Raw genomic sequence first — 14,969 nt, forward strand, 5'->3', positions numbered from 1 at the left:
GGCTCTAATCTTGGAGCAAAGTCGAGGCCAAGCCCAGGTGCTGTCACAGCCTGCTGGGTGCGCACACACTTGGGGCAGTGCTGACATACCAGCCCTCTGCCACCTCGGACCCCTACAGACTTTGGGTGCTGATGAGCATAGAAGGGAAGCCGAAGTGGGGCTGAGGGCAACTTGGCACTGGCCTGTAGGTGTCCCTTGGCACCTACAGCCTGGGTGCCATGAATGGCAGTAGGAGTCTTCTCAGTTCTGTCTCCCTCCCTTCAGTGTGGATGAAGGGGTAGAAACGAGGTATCGCATCTCTCTTTCCCGGGGGTCGTGTTGCATCTTTTAATGGTTTACCACTGACAGCGCCACCAACGATTTGGGGATTGTGTCTCTAGGAAGCAATTTACCTAAATTTCATGTATCATTGAAACTGTTTCTCCTTATCGTTTTTATTTATTTATTTATTGTGTAAAATAAATATGCTTTTAATGTATAATGAAAGCCTGTTGATGCTAACATGCAAGGATTGAAAGAACACCTTGTTGGACTGCAAGATGGCTGCTCCCTCTACCCTCAGCTGCAGCTGGCCTGTCAGCCAAGCTTTGATTTCCTTGGCAGAATATAAAAGAATTCCTCTCTGTGGTGGTCCAGGAGACCAAGGGAATTTGGGGAGGTGATAGAATTGCACCCTGATCATGCTGGTGGTGAAAACTCGTGCAACCGTACACCCAAATGTTGTCGTTTTTACTGTATGTTAATTTTAGAAATCAAAAAGTAAAAGATACAATCACAAAAATATCATTTGGTGGGGCAAACTTATTCAGTATGTGAAGATAATAGAGAACTTTTAATTTATACAAACATGGCTCTTATAAAATAAAATATTAATATAAAATATTAAAATATAAATTCTCAAGAGCTATAACTTAAACTTCTGTGTTAATTTAGATAAGCAATTCTCCTATGAAAAGACTTAAGGATTCCTTCCTTCTCTTTTCCTGTCTTTTCATTTTTCTACAAGGAACAGCATTAAAGCCGACTGAAACAGTTACTGTGACCAGCATGTGATGCTTGAAAAGATGAAAATCGAGCTTTAAGTATGCTCAATCTCAATAACTTTTTTTTTTTTTTTTGAGATGGAGTCTTGCCCTGTCGCCCAGGCTGGAGTGCAATGGCACGATCTCAGCTCACTGCAACTTCCAACTCCCAGATTCAGACAATTCTCCTGCCTCTCGAGTAGCTGGGATTACAGGCACCGGCCATCATGCCCAGCTATTTTTTGTATTTTTAGTAGAGATGGGGTTTCACCATGTTGGCCAGGCTGGTCTCGAACTCCTGACCTCATTATCTGCCCGCCTCAGCCTCCCAAAGTGCTAGGATTACAGGCGTGAGCCACCACGCCCAGCCTCAATAACTTTTAAATATCTGTGTGCTTAGTTTATTCTTGTTTCTTTGCTAGTTTTTTTCCCTGCAAAGAAAAAGAAGAAAAATAATTTTACATCTTATTTGAAGGATGACTGTACACTGATTGTGTTCTTGGCCTTTGAAAGGAGAGAAGGAGGAAAAGGAGGAGGAAAAGGGAAAATATCTTAAGAGGTTGTACTGTTAATCTACTTCAAGGCAGATTTTAACCACTAATGCTAAAATGCTATTATGAAATTGAATATTTCAACTGAATATTGAAAATGGTCTACTGGTGCTGGGCGCAGTGGCTCACGCCTGTAATTCTAGCACTTTGGGAGGCCAAAGTGGTTGGATCACTTAAGGTCAGGAGTTCGAGACTAGCTTGGCCAACATGGTGAAATTCCATCTCTACTAAAAATACCCAAAAATAGCTGGAAGTTGCTTGAACCTAAGAGGCAGAGGTTGCAATGAGCTGAGATCATGCCACTGCACTCCAGCCTGGGCAACAGAGCAAGACTCCATCTCAATAAATAAATAAATAAATAAATAAATAAATAAATAAAAATGGTATAGTGACTTGAAGATGCAGGGGCCTGTGATGAAGAACGTGGATGGCCCCTAGAAACTGAAAGCAGCCCCCAGGTGGCAGCCAGCAAGGAAGTGAGGTCTTCAATTCTACACCTGCAAGGAACTGAATTCTGTCAACAACCTGAATGAGCTTGGAAGCTGATTCTTATCCAGAGGCCTCAGATAAGAACTCAGCCTGCTGACACTTTGTTTTCAAATTCATGATACCCTGAGTATAGAATTCACCTGAGCTTGCCCAGACTTCTGAGTTAACAAATAGGTAATGTTTTAAGTAGCTAAATTTGTGGTAATTTGTTATGCAGCAATGGCAAACTAATACAGATTTCCAGCTAAAATATGTTTTGATTTCATGAACTGGCACCTTACAAATTTTGCTTCAAACAACAGAAGGAATGGAAGATGACAAAGAGGTTCTCATCACACTCCTTTTAAGAGACCTCCCCTAGTCCAGGCACAGTGGCTCATGTCTGTAATCCCAGCAGTTTTGGAGGCCAAGGCAGGAGGATCACTTGAGCTCAGGAGTTCAAGACCAGCCTGGGCAACATAATGAGACTTTGTCTCTACAAAAAATACAAAACTTAGCTGGGCATGGTAGCGTGCACCTGTAGTTCCAGCTATTCGGGGGGCTGATGTGGATCCTTTGAGTCCAGGAGGTCAAAGCTGCAGTGAGCCATGATCCCACTGCTGCACACCAGCCTGGTCAACAGAGGGAGACTCCATCTCAAAAATAAATTAATTTTAAAAAGGGAAACCTTCCTAAAAATTGCATATGGCATCTTTGTGCATACCACTGGCCAGAACTTAGTCACACGGCCACACTAGATTTAAGGGAAGCTAGAAAATGTCTTTATTCCTAAAGGCAGTGTCCGGATAAAATTTTGAGGTCTGCCCTTTTCTCTAAGATCTAGAAAAAAACAAGGATGCCCACTCTCACTGCTTCTATTCAACATAGTATTGGAAGTCCTTGCCAGAGCAATAAAACAAGAAAAAGAAAAGGCATCCAAATAGAACATAAAGAATTGAAAATATCACTGCTGATGACACAATCTTTTATGTAGAAAACCCTAAAGATTCCACCAAAAAACTGTTAGAACTGATAAATTCAATAAAGTTTCAGGATACAAAATCAATATATGAAAGTCAGTAATGCTTATCTACACTAATAATGAGCTTTCCAAAAATGGAATCAATAGAATAGTTCCATTTATAATAGCTACCAGAATAATAAAATCCTTAGGAATAAATTTAACCAAGGAGGTAAAAGACCTGTACACTGAAAACTATAAAACATTAATAAAAAAAATTGAAGAAGACACAAACAAATGGAAAGATACCCTGTGTTCTTGAATTGGAAGGCTTAATATTGTTAAAATGTTCATATTACCCAAAACAATACACAGATTCAATGCAACACCTGTCAAAATTCCAATGTTATTTTTCATAGATATAAAAAAAAATCCTAAAATTCATCTGGAGCCTCCAAAAAACCCAAATAGCCAAGGTAAACATAAGCAAAAAGAACAAAGCTGGAGCCATCACACTACCTGATTTCAAATTATACTACAAAGCAACAGTATTTAAAACAGCATAGTACTGGCATAAAAATAGATACATTGAGCAATTGAACAGAATAGAAAGCCCAGAAATGAACCCACACATCTACAGCCAATTGGTTTTAAACAAAGGTGTCAAGTGTATGCAAAGGAGAAAGGACAATCTCTTCAATAAATGGTGTCGGGAAAACTGTATATCCATATGCAAAAGAATGAAACAGATCAACGGTTGCGGGGGGCTTGAGAAAGGGGAAAGTGACTTTAAAAGTGTAATTCAAGGGAGTTCCAAAAGGCTAAGTGATTCGGTGAATCTAATAAACATGTTAAAATGCATAAAGTTCGGCTGTGGGGGCAAGGGGAGGGAGAGCATTAGGACAAATACGTTCTTTTCTGGGTTCTGGCCAGGAGGCTTCTTGATCAGTTCAAATTGTTACAAAGTTCAGCTGGAGGTTTCCTTCTCCCTGTGGCCTCTCTGGGCCTCTGGCAGCCCTCCTCAAGGAGCAATCCGTTTCCTTCAGAGGGCCTGTGGGTTCTCTTGGCTTTCCTAATGCGTTCCTGCAGTCCTTCCGAAGCAAAACTTCATGATGCGAGCCTCCACACGCTGCTCTGTCCATCTGAGTGGGAACTGCAGTCTAGTCCTGCCTCCCATCTGCCATGATCCCTGGTGGTTTCTGACCACAGTTCAATTATTTTAGATTCCATATATAAGTGAGAACATGAAGTATTTGTCTTTCTGTGTTTGACTTATTTCACCTAGCAGAATGTGTAATAAACATTAAAAAAATGAATGTGTAAAATCAGGTAGTGATCATAGCTACAAAGAAAATAAAACAGAGTGATAGATGGAAAGTGATAGGGAGGAAGAACCTCGTTAGAAATGGTGGTCAGGCAAGACCTCTTTAAGAAAGGAAAAGAGCTGATTGCATGATGAGCCAGCCACGTGAAGACCTTGAGGACAACATGCAAAGCCGGTGACCCACCGGCCCTGCAAAGGCTGAGCAGGAAATAAGCTTGGTTGGCGCGAAGAAGGAAGGCTGGAGGGAATAGAAATGGGGACAGAAGATGAACGCCGGGAGAGGGGGCTCAAAGCCAGCTCGTGTAGGCAGGGACCGGGCACCAGCAAGGCTCGCAGAACAAAGGCCTCTCTCTCTTTCGGCACACTAAGGGCCAAAATGGTCTTCTCCAATTGCAAATTCTGCAATAAAATGCGCCCTTGGCGACTTACAACCAGGATGCATTCCACACCGCTCTCCCACGCCCTACAGCCGGCCCTTGAAGCCGTTAGCTGATTGATTTGCGTCAGTCTTTACCGCCATCTGCCGGCAGTACTCGGTATACCCGCGCCTTGGCGGTCGCAAACGTAGGCTAAACGCAGGTACACCAGACTGGAGGGGTCGGACCCCATTGTTCAGGGCCTTGCCAAAGCCTTCCCAATGTCTACTGGTGTCCCAGACACAAGAGATCCAGGTCAAGACTCACACTTCACAAGACACACAGACATGGGCCTTAGGGAACAGGAAATTCCATGGAACGTCCATTTACCCAATTAGTCAGACTCACTGAGCCCCAGAATAGGGTTTTCAATCAACTCCTGCTAAAATTAAAAAATAATGTGTGGTGGCCGGGCGCGGTGGCTCATGCCTGTAATGCCAGCACTTTGGGAGGCCGAGGAGGGCCGATCACGAGGTCAGGAGATCGAGACCATCCTGGCTAACACGGTGAAACCCCGTCTCTACTAAAAATACAAAAACAAAAAATTAGCCGGGCGTGGTGGCGGGCGCCTATAGTCCCAGCTACTCGGGAGGCTAAGGCAGGAGAATGGCGTGAACCCGGGAGGCGGAGCTCTCAGTGAGCGGAGATCGCACCACTGCACTCCAGCCTGGGCGGCAGAGTGAGACTCCATCTCACCAAAAAATAATAGTAATAGTAATAACAATAATGTGTGGTATCGATTGGAATAATAGACATTGGAGGCCACAAACGATGGGAGGGCAAGGGGGGGCGGGGATTCAAAAATTACCTATTGGATGCAACATTCACTATTCGGGTAATGGGGCACTAGAAGCCCGCTCCACCACTATGCAATATATGCACTTGTACCCCGTAAACCTATAAAAATAAAAAATAGATTAAAAATAATAATAATGTCTGGTCATCTAAATAGTACCTCTACAGCTTATTAAGTCCTCTGCAGATGCCCCAGTTGCCTGTCCTTCCCATTAAAGGTGATACCCAGTGCTGATTTCTCCCTCAACCTCCGGGTTCCCATAAACCTCTTCTTTCTCACTCCTGCTGCCCTCCGGTACTCCAGTAAAGAATGATAGACCGGCGGCGCGGTGGCTCATGCCTGTAATCCCAGCACTTTGGGAGGCTGAGGCGGGTGGATCACCTGAGGTCAGGAGTTCAAGACCAGCCTGGCCAACATGGTGAAACCCCATCTCTACTAAAATGCAAAAATTAGCGGGGCATTATGGCGGGTGCCTGTAATCCCAGCTCCTCGGGAGACTGAGGCAGGAGAATTGCTTGAACCCGGGAGGCGTAGGTTGCAGTAAACCGAGGTCGCGCCATTGCACTCCAGCTTGGGCAACAAGAGTGAAACTCCATCTCAAAAAAAAAAAAAAAGAAAAGAATGGTAGATGAACTGAAGACAGACATTAGAGCACCCCTGACCCTGGCCCCTCAACACATACACACTCCTATAGCCCCAAGCATGCTGATTTAGAATCCCAGTGATCCTAATTTGCCTAGCCAGAATCTTTGCCTGAATTTCATTAGTACACGGGGCAACACAGAGCTGATAATAATGATGAGCTTTTGCCTGTTTGTTTGTTTTTTTGAGACAGAGTCTTGCTCTGTCACCCAGGCTGGAGTGCAGTGGCACTATCTGGGCTCACTGCAACCTCCACCCCCTGGGTTCAAGCAATTCTCCTGCCTCAGTCTCCCAAATAGCTGAGATTACAGGTGGATGCCACCATGCCCAGCTAATTTTTGTATTTTTAGTAGAGACGAGGTTTCACCATGTTGGCCAGGCTGGTCTTGATCTCCTGACCTCGTGATCCACCCGCCTCGGCCTCCCAAAGTGCTGGGATTACAGGCGTGAGCCACCGCGCCCGGTCCATGATGAGCTTTTACAAGAGGTAGAGGTAATTGTACCCCTGCCTAACAAACAATAGGGTGTAGATAGTGACAGTGATTAAGGGGCAGAGTAACTTAAAACTGACACACATGAGAACATCCTTAAATAATATGACGTTGGACCCTCTCCACAAAGTGGTGTCACCCTGGTCTACACTCCTGTTAACCCATGGGCAACTCCTTGTGCCCTTTGCCCCCTTCCTCTGAACCTGACAATGGTGGGGAAACGGGGGTTCTGCCATAATGGCCAAGATTGTGAAATGTCATTGCATGGCCTTTTTTTGTTGTCATTGTTGTTGAGACAGAGTTTCTCTCTTGTCTCCCAGATTGGAGTGCAATGGTGCAATCTCAGCTCACCGCAACCTCTGCCTCCCAGGTTCAAGTGATTCTCCTGCCTCAGCCTCCTGAGTGTCTGGGATTACTGGCGCATGCCACCATGCCCAGCTAATTTTTGTATTTGTAGTAGAGACAGAGTTTCACCATGTTGGCGAGGCTGGTCTCAAACTCCTGACCTCAGGTGATCCACCCACCTTGGCCTCCCAAAGTGCTGGGATTAACAGGCGTGACTGCTGGGATTACAGGCGTGAACCACTGCGCCCGGCCGCATGGCCTTTTTGCCATGCTTGCCTTTGTTGATGCTCATTTGGTTCCTGAACTGGGTACCCACAGAGAGCTCTTAGGTGGAAATTAAGACACTCCCATCCAAACCCCAAGTCCACTGGTTCATCTTTTGCCCTCACTGACATCAGGTCTTGGCCAGGCACAGTGGCTCCCACCTATAATCCCAGCACTTTGGGAGGCCGAGGCAGGAGGATCACTTGAACCCAGGAGTTTCAGACCAGCCTGGGTAACATAGTGGGAACCTGTCTCTACAAAAAAATTATTTTAAAATTTGTTTTAAAATTGTTTTAAAAAGTTAGCTGGGTATGGTGGCATATGCCTATAGTCCCAGCTACTTTGGATGCTGAGGTGGGAGGATCACTTGAGCCCAGGAAGTCAAGGCTGCAGTAGGCTATTATTGCACCACCACACTCCAGCCTGGGCAAAAGAGCAAGACTCTGTCACAAAAAAAAGAGAGACAGAGACATCAAGACTGGCCCCTTCTAGAACCAATTCTACCAGATAGATGAGCTCCTCTCACACACACTAGATCACCCGACAAGCTTGAGTGCAATGCCTGAGATTCCCCATACAAGAGCTCCTTAGGGCGAGGCACAGTGGCTCATGCCTGTAATCCCAGTACTCTGGGAGGCCAAGGCAGGAGGATCACTTGAGCCCAGGAGTTCAAAACCAGCTTGGGCAACATGGTGAAACCCTGTCTCTACAAAAAATTAAAAAATTAGGTAGGCGTGGTGGCATGTGCCTGTAGCTCCAGCTACTCCAGCTGAGGTGGGAGGATCACTTGAGCCTGGGAGTTCAATGCTACACTGAGCCGTGATCACACCACTGCATTCCAGCCTGGGTGACAGAGTGAGACCCTGTCTAAAAAATAGAGCTCCTTAAAACAGTAACCTCCCGGACTAATGAGAAAGCCATTAATGTACTGCATTGTGCCCGGGTCTGTGACTCTCTATATAACAAGGTTCTGTGCCTCAGTGTCCTTAAAAAGACTGATTCCCGCCGGGCGCGGTGGCTCAAGCCTGAAATCCCAGCACTTTGGGAGGCCAAGACGGGCGGATCATGAGGTCAGGAGATCGAGACCATCCTGGCTAACACAGTGAAACCCCGTCTCTACTAAAAAATACAAAAAACTAGCCGGGCGAGGTGGCGGGCGTCTGTAGTCTCAGCTACTTGGGAGGCTGAGGCAGGAGAATGGCGTAAACCCGGGAGGCGGAGCTTGCAGTGAGCTGAGATCTGGCCACTGCACTCCAGCCTGGGTGACAGAGCAAGACTCCGTCTCAAAAATAAATAAATAAATAAATAAATAAAATAAATAAAACAAGTAGTGTCCAGGCACAACTGTCTTACAACCCTGCTGCCTAATATAGTGACACAGGTGGGTCGGATCATTATAAATTTAAGCTTTAGTTTCTGCACTTAGCTTTTGACTGTATGCTTGCCTGCCCACCCATCCTTTCTTTTTAGCACCTCTTCTGTGCAGCAGAAAAGCAGAATTCCCAAAGGATGCAACACCACCTAGGCAAAGACAGTAAGAGAAAACAAGCAGACCAATCTGGGATAATGACTCCCTGCTAAAGAGCTTTACACAAACCCACAAGACCAGAGGGCTTTTAAATGTTTGGGGGCAGGCTGGGCGCGGTGGCTCACACCTGTAATCCCTGCACTTTGGGAGGCCAAGGTGGGCGGATTACTTGAGGTCAGGAGTTCAAGACCAGCCTGGCCAACATGGTGAAACCCTGTCTCTACCAAAAATACATTTAAAAAAAACAAAAATTCAGCCAGGTGTAGTGGCGAGCACCTGTAGTCCCAGCTACTCGGGAGGCTGAGCCACAAGAATCGCTTGAACCCAGGAGGCGAAGGTTGCAGTCAGTCAAGATCGCGCCACTGCACTCCAGCCTGGGTAACAGAGCAAGACTCCACAAAAAAAAAAAAAAAAAAAAAAAAAAAAAAAAAAAAAAACAGAAAAAAGAGAAAAGATGTGTTGATGAGGATATGGGGGAGGATATGGAGAAACTGGAACCCTCATGCATTGCTTGTGGGAATGTAAAACAGTGTAGCCACTGTGGAAAACGGCTTGTTGGTTCCTCAAAGATTTAAACAGAATTATATGATCCAGCAGTTTTGCTCCTAGATATATGTCCAAAAGAATTGAAAGCAGGGACTCAAACAGATATTGTACACCAGTGTTCGTAGCAGCATTATTCACAGTAGCCAAAAGGTGGAAATAACCCAAATGTACATCAACAGATAAATGGGTAACCAGAATGTGGTATATTTATGCAATGGAATAGTATTCAGCCATAAAAAAGAATGAAATTCTGATAACATGCTACAACATAGATGAGACTTTAAAACATCATTTCAAGTGAAATAAGCCACACACAAAAAGGGAAATTTGTATAATTTTACTTATATGAGGTACTTAGTATTGGCAAATTCACAGAGACAGAAAGCAGAATAGAAATTACTGGCCGGGCTTCCACGCACTATGACGGCCAGCACAGAGCTGTGGGAGCCGTGCCCGGAGTCAGAGTCGTGGTGACCAGCTGCAAGCATCCGTGTTGCGTCCTCCTCGGGAAGAGGAAAGGCTCGGTTGGAGCCGGCAGTTTCCAACTCCCTGCAGGTCATCTGGAATTCGGTGAGACCTGAGAAGAATGTGCTCAAAGGGAAACCTGGGAAAAAGCAGCTCTTCACCTGAAAAATGTTCGCTTTGCCTCAGTTGTGAATTCTTTCATTGAGAAGGAGAATTACCATTCTGTTACTATATTAATGAAAGGAGAAGTGGATGTGACTCATGATTCAGAACGAAAGAATATAGACTCTGAAAAAGATGAAAGTTGGGAGTGGGTTCCTTGGGAAGAATTTCCTCCTCTGGACCAGCTTTTCTGGGGACTATGTTGTTTAAAAGAACAAGGCTTTGATCCATTTGTAGAAGAGTTGAACCATCTGGTGGGATACAAAGGAAATCATCTCTAGGTGGCTGAGAAGATTTCTCGATTTTCTTTAAAAAGACAAAAATAAGGTCTGGTTAAGGAATGAAAAATATCTACATTTCAGAACAACTCCATTTTATCTTTAAAAAGTTCCTGTGATTGCCAATTTATTTGCAGTCTCTTAATGTACCCACCACCCTTTCAGCTAGTACTTGAGAAAATTTTTCTGAAATATGTTATTGAATTGTATTCCATACACAGAATATATGATAAATACTGATATTATGGGTAATTTGCTTTCCATATTTACCTATGATATGTACTGTACAGTTTGTCATTACTAGCTTGCATGGAGTAGGATGCAGTCGAATTTGCCTTAGTATTTCTGTTCAAATACAGACCCAAATTCAAATATTGTAGTTTAGATTCAAACACAGTATGCCTGTTGCAAAATTTACCAAGTTTGTTGATTACCTCTTTTATTAAAGAAATGGTGGGGAGGGTAATATATTGTGACAATCTTTGCAACTTACAGGGAATAGGACAGGTCATTAGGGTATATTTCCCAGGTTTTCAATTGAGAACCTAAACCAAGAGAAGTGAGACAAACCATCTAATGTCTGTATCCTACTATTAACAGGCTGTGTGATGTTGAATTTCTCACTTACTCTCTCTGAGGTCCATAGTCCTTATACGTAAAATGAAGAGATTCATCTAGAGCAGTTCTCAAAGTGTGGTCTGGGGCCCTCAAGAGCTTTTCAAGGGTATTCTAGGTCAAAGCTATTTTTATAACACTAAGACATCATTTCATCTTTTATTGTTTTTCTTTTTTTTTATTTGAGAAGGAGTCTTGCTCTGTTGCCCAGACTAGAGTGCAGTGGCACGATCTCAGCTCACTGCAGCCTCCGCCTCACAGGTTCAAGCAATTCTCCTACCTCAGCTTCCTGAGTAGCTGGGATTACAGGCACCCGCCACCACACCTGGCTAATTTTTGTATTTTTAGTGGAGACGGGGTTTCACCATGTTGGCCAGGCTGGTCTGGAACTCCTGAGCTCAAGTGATCTGCCCACCTCAGCCTCAAAAAGTACTGGGATTACAGGTGTGAGCCACCATGCCCGACCATCGTTTATCTTTTTCACTCTCATTTTTTCATGAGTGTGCAGAGGAGTTTTCAAGAGGCTGTCTGGTGTGATATTGTAATAGGCTGAATGCAAAAGCAGATGAGAATCCAGCTTTCGTCTGTTGTCTGACATTGAAGAGATTTGGAGAAATGTAAAGCAGCAGTACTCTTCTCACTAATGATTTTTGTTGGTGGTGGTTAGAAAAATGGTTATTTTTAGTGGGTTTTAATATGTGAAAAAAATAAAAATAGCTATTTGTCAAAAATGTTATTTATGTGTTAATACATATTGGGTTTTTGTTACTTGTAAGTGATTAATAAAAATTTTAAGGAATTTTAAAAAAGAAGAAGAAAGTACTGGCCAGGCATGATAGCTCACACCTGTATTCCCAGCATTTTGGGAGGCCAAGACAGGTGGGTCGCTTGAGTCCTGGAGTTCGAGACCAGCCTGGGGAACATGGCAAAACGCCATCTCTACTAAAACTACAAAAAAAATAGCAGGGCATGACGGCACCTACCTGTAGTCCCAGCTACTCATGAGACTGAGGTGGGAGGATCACCTGAGCCTGGGAAGTTGAGGCTGCAGTGAGCTGTGATGATGACACCGCACTCTAGCCTGGATGACTGGAATGAGGCCCTGTCTCAAAATAAACGAAAAAATAAGTTACCAAGGGGCTGGGAGCAGGAGGAGGAAATGGGAAGTTATTATTTAATGAGTGCAAAATCTCTGTTTAGGATGATGAAAACTTTCTGGAAATAGATAGTGGTAGTGGTTACGCTACACTGTGTATATACTTAACGTGACTGAATTGTACACTTACCATGGTTAAAATGATAAATTTTGGGCCGGGCGCGGTGGCTAACACCTGTAATCCCAGCACTTTGGGAGGCCAAGATGGGTGGATCACCTGAGATCAGGAGTTGGAGACCAACCTAGCCAACATGGTGAAACCCCGTCTCTACTAAAATACAAAAATTAGCTGGGAGTGGTGATAGGCGCCTGTAATCCCAGCTAATAGCGGGGCTGAGGCAGGAGAATCACTTGAACCCAGGGAGCGGAAGTTGCAGTGAGCAGAGATTATGCCACTGCACTCCAACCTGGGCGACAGAGCAAGACTTCATCTCAAAAAAGAAAAAAAGAAACAGTCCCAGGATGCATCCATGTGCATGTGCATGCAGGTGTATCTGCCTGTGAGAGCTGCACACACAGCTCTGAGTACCTGGGAAGATACCCATGTGCAGTTGCTGTACATGTGTGGGGTCACTCTCTGGCACATTTGGAGGCACGAGGGCTACATGCAATGTGAGGGAATCTATGTCCAGGCCTCCTTTCTTGGTTTTCCTCCTCTGAACTTATGCATCCCTTCACAAAAAGTCCAGCTCCTGGCTAAAAACCTATGTGTGATTTTTCAGCTCAACCACAGGCAATGACAGGTTTTACCTGGCAGGCCTCACAGCTGAGTTGTGCACAGCGGATGCATTGCAGTCTTTAAAGACAGTTGCAGGCACAGACTCAAGCCTCCTGGACAGTTGACCTCTCACACACATCTCCGCTCCTACCCTAGGTCTTCATTCAGACACGTCTTCATTGCAGTGGGGTAGGCCTTTGGCCACGACCTCCTTATCATGGGGAGTGGGGAATCCTTGAAGACACTTTCCTCCATGCTGACTCAGAACTTTTCCCACTCTCCCTTCCCCACCCCATCCCTGGCCCCCAGGTCTGTACAACTGCAGGAGCCTTTTGTTGGAAGCTCTTCTGCAGTGAGACCAACCCCACACCTGTGCTCATCCACCCGACCCCAGATGGCATCATTCTATGAGGAAATGAGAACAGGGTGGATCCGTGTTCTACAAAAGAAAACAAACCGGGTTCTCTGGTTTAGCCTCTTCCTTGTACTGTAATAATAAGAGATTTGGGGGTTGGCTATTGCTTTCACTTTGACTTTTTTTGTTGTGAGACAGGGTTTCACTCTGTCACCCAGGCTGGAGTGCAGTGGTGTGATCTCGGCTCACTGCAACCTCTGCCTCCTGGGCTCAAGCAATCCTCCTACCTCAGTCTCCCCAGCAGCTAGGACTACAGGCGCATGCCATCATACCCAGCTAATTTTTATATTTTTTATAGAGACAGTGTTTCACCATGTTGCCCAGGCTGGTCTCAAATTCCTGAGATCAAGCAATCCACTGGCCTCAGCCTCCCAAAGTGCGAGGATTACAGGCATGAGCCACCATGCCAGGCCATCATTAATCAGCTACTCCAGCACTTGGCAGTTCAGCTCTCTCCTGCTCAGCTGAGCTCCTGATTATACAGAGGTTAAGAGCAAACTGCCTCTGTCACTTAGTAACCTGGTGACTTTGAAAAAATCACTTTGCCTTTTCATCCTTTGGTTTCTTCATCTGTAAAATGAAAATAACAATACCTATTTCATAGGGTTGTTGCTATGAGGATGTAGTGAGTCGATACATGTAAAGCATAAAGTAGGTTCTATTGAAGTGTTTGCTATTGTATTCAACATGGTCCATTTCTGCTTGGAGATCCATATGACTCTGGGGAGTATCTGTTGGCTCAGCCTAGGTCACGTGTTCCACCTTAACCATCCCTTCCCTGCTCCAAGGTAGAGCCGGTGACCTGAACTAAACCAGCAGACACGCTCCACCTCCAAGACCGGCTCAAGATGGGCATGTAATATAAGCTGGTTCAATTAGAGTGAATCTTTTTTCTTTTTCTTTTTTGAGATGGAGTCTCATCCCGTCACCCAGACTAGAGTGCAGTGGCACAATCTCAGCTCACTGCAACCTCTGCCTCCCAGGTTCAAGCGCCTCCTGAGTAGCTGGGATTACAGGTGCCTGCTGCCATGCTCAGCTAATTTTTGTATTTTTAGTAGAGACAGGGTGTTGCCATGTTGGCCAGGATGGTCTCAAACTCCTGACCTCAAGTGATCCACCTGCCTCGGCCTCCCAAAGTGCTAGGATTACAGGCGTGAGCCACTGTGCCCAGCCCAATTATAGTGAATCTTAATACACTGGCTAAAAATTCTGGGACACAGTCAGTCTCTCTCTTTCCAACAGGACATGTACAAGGACCTGCACAACCCTGGGAGATGCTGGCATATTGGGGCCACAAGCGGTGCTGACCTTAAGGAAAGGGCAACACCTCAGAAAACAAAGTAGATAAATAGAAACCAAGTCCTTAGTGCCATCACTTGATTTCTGGATAAAGCCTCATCTAAGCTATTTATTGATCTGAGCCCTTCATAGTTTAGGCCAATGTGATTTGGTTGTTTTGTTACCTCTAACCAAAAGTCTCTTAACACAAAGTGGATCTGTGAGTGACCAGAGTCTCTTGGGGGTTGTAGCAACCTAGATCCCCAGAGAGGCCAACTCTGAGATGGAGTGTAGGGTGTACAACGTTGATCAATGAGTGCTCTTGGAACCAACAACTGAGGAAGACAGAAGCATGCAGGATTGGGCACAGGGAGAAGTCCAGCTGCAATGCAGGCCCAAGGGTAATTGCAGCTGAGCCTTCAGGAAGTTCTGGAGCCAGAGTAGCCCTTCTGAGTTGTTCCAAGCACTGAAGGCCTAGCAAGTTCCCAGGGGTATTAAACTCAATAAGCCTGTCAGCCTCCACAATGC

At 45.0% G+C, this 14,969-nt stretch overlaps 1 pseudogene; it reads left to right on the top strand.

The window, feature by feature from the left end:
- The first annotated feature begins 4,702 nt into the window (after positions 1-4,702).
- On the top strand, positions 4,703-10,262 carry LOC112632487 (annotated as a pseudogene).
- The last annotated feature ends 4,707 nt before the right edge of the window (positions 10,263-14,969 follow it).

Source organism: Theropithecus gelada, chromosome 10 (genome assembly GCF_003255815.1).
Source record: "Theropithecus gelada isolate Dixy chromosome 10, Tgel_1.0, whole genome shotgun sequence".
Classification (NCBI taxonomy): Eukaryota; Metazoa; Chordata; class Mammalia; order Primates; family Cercopithecidae; genus Theropithecus; species Theropithecus gelada.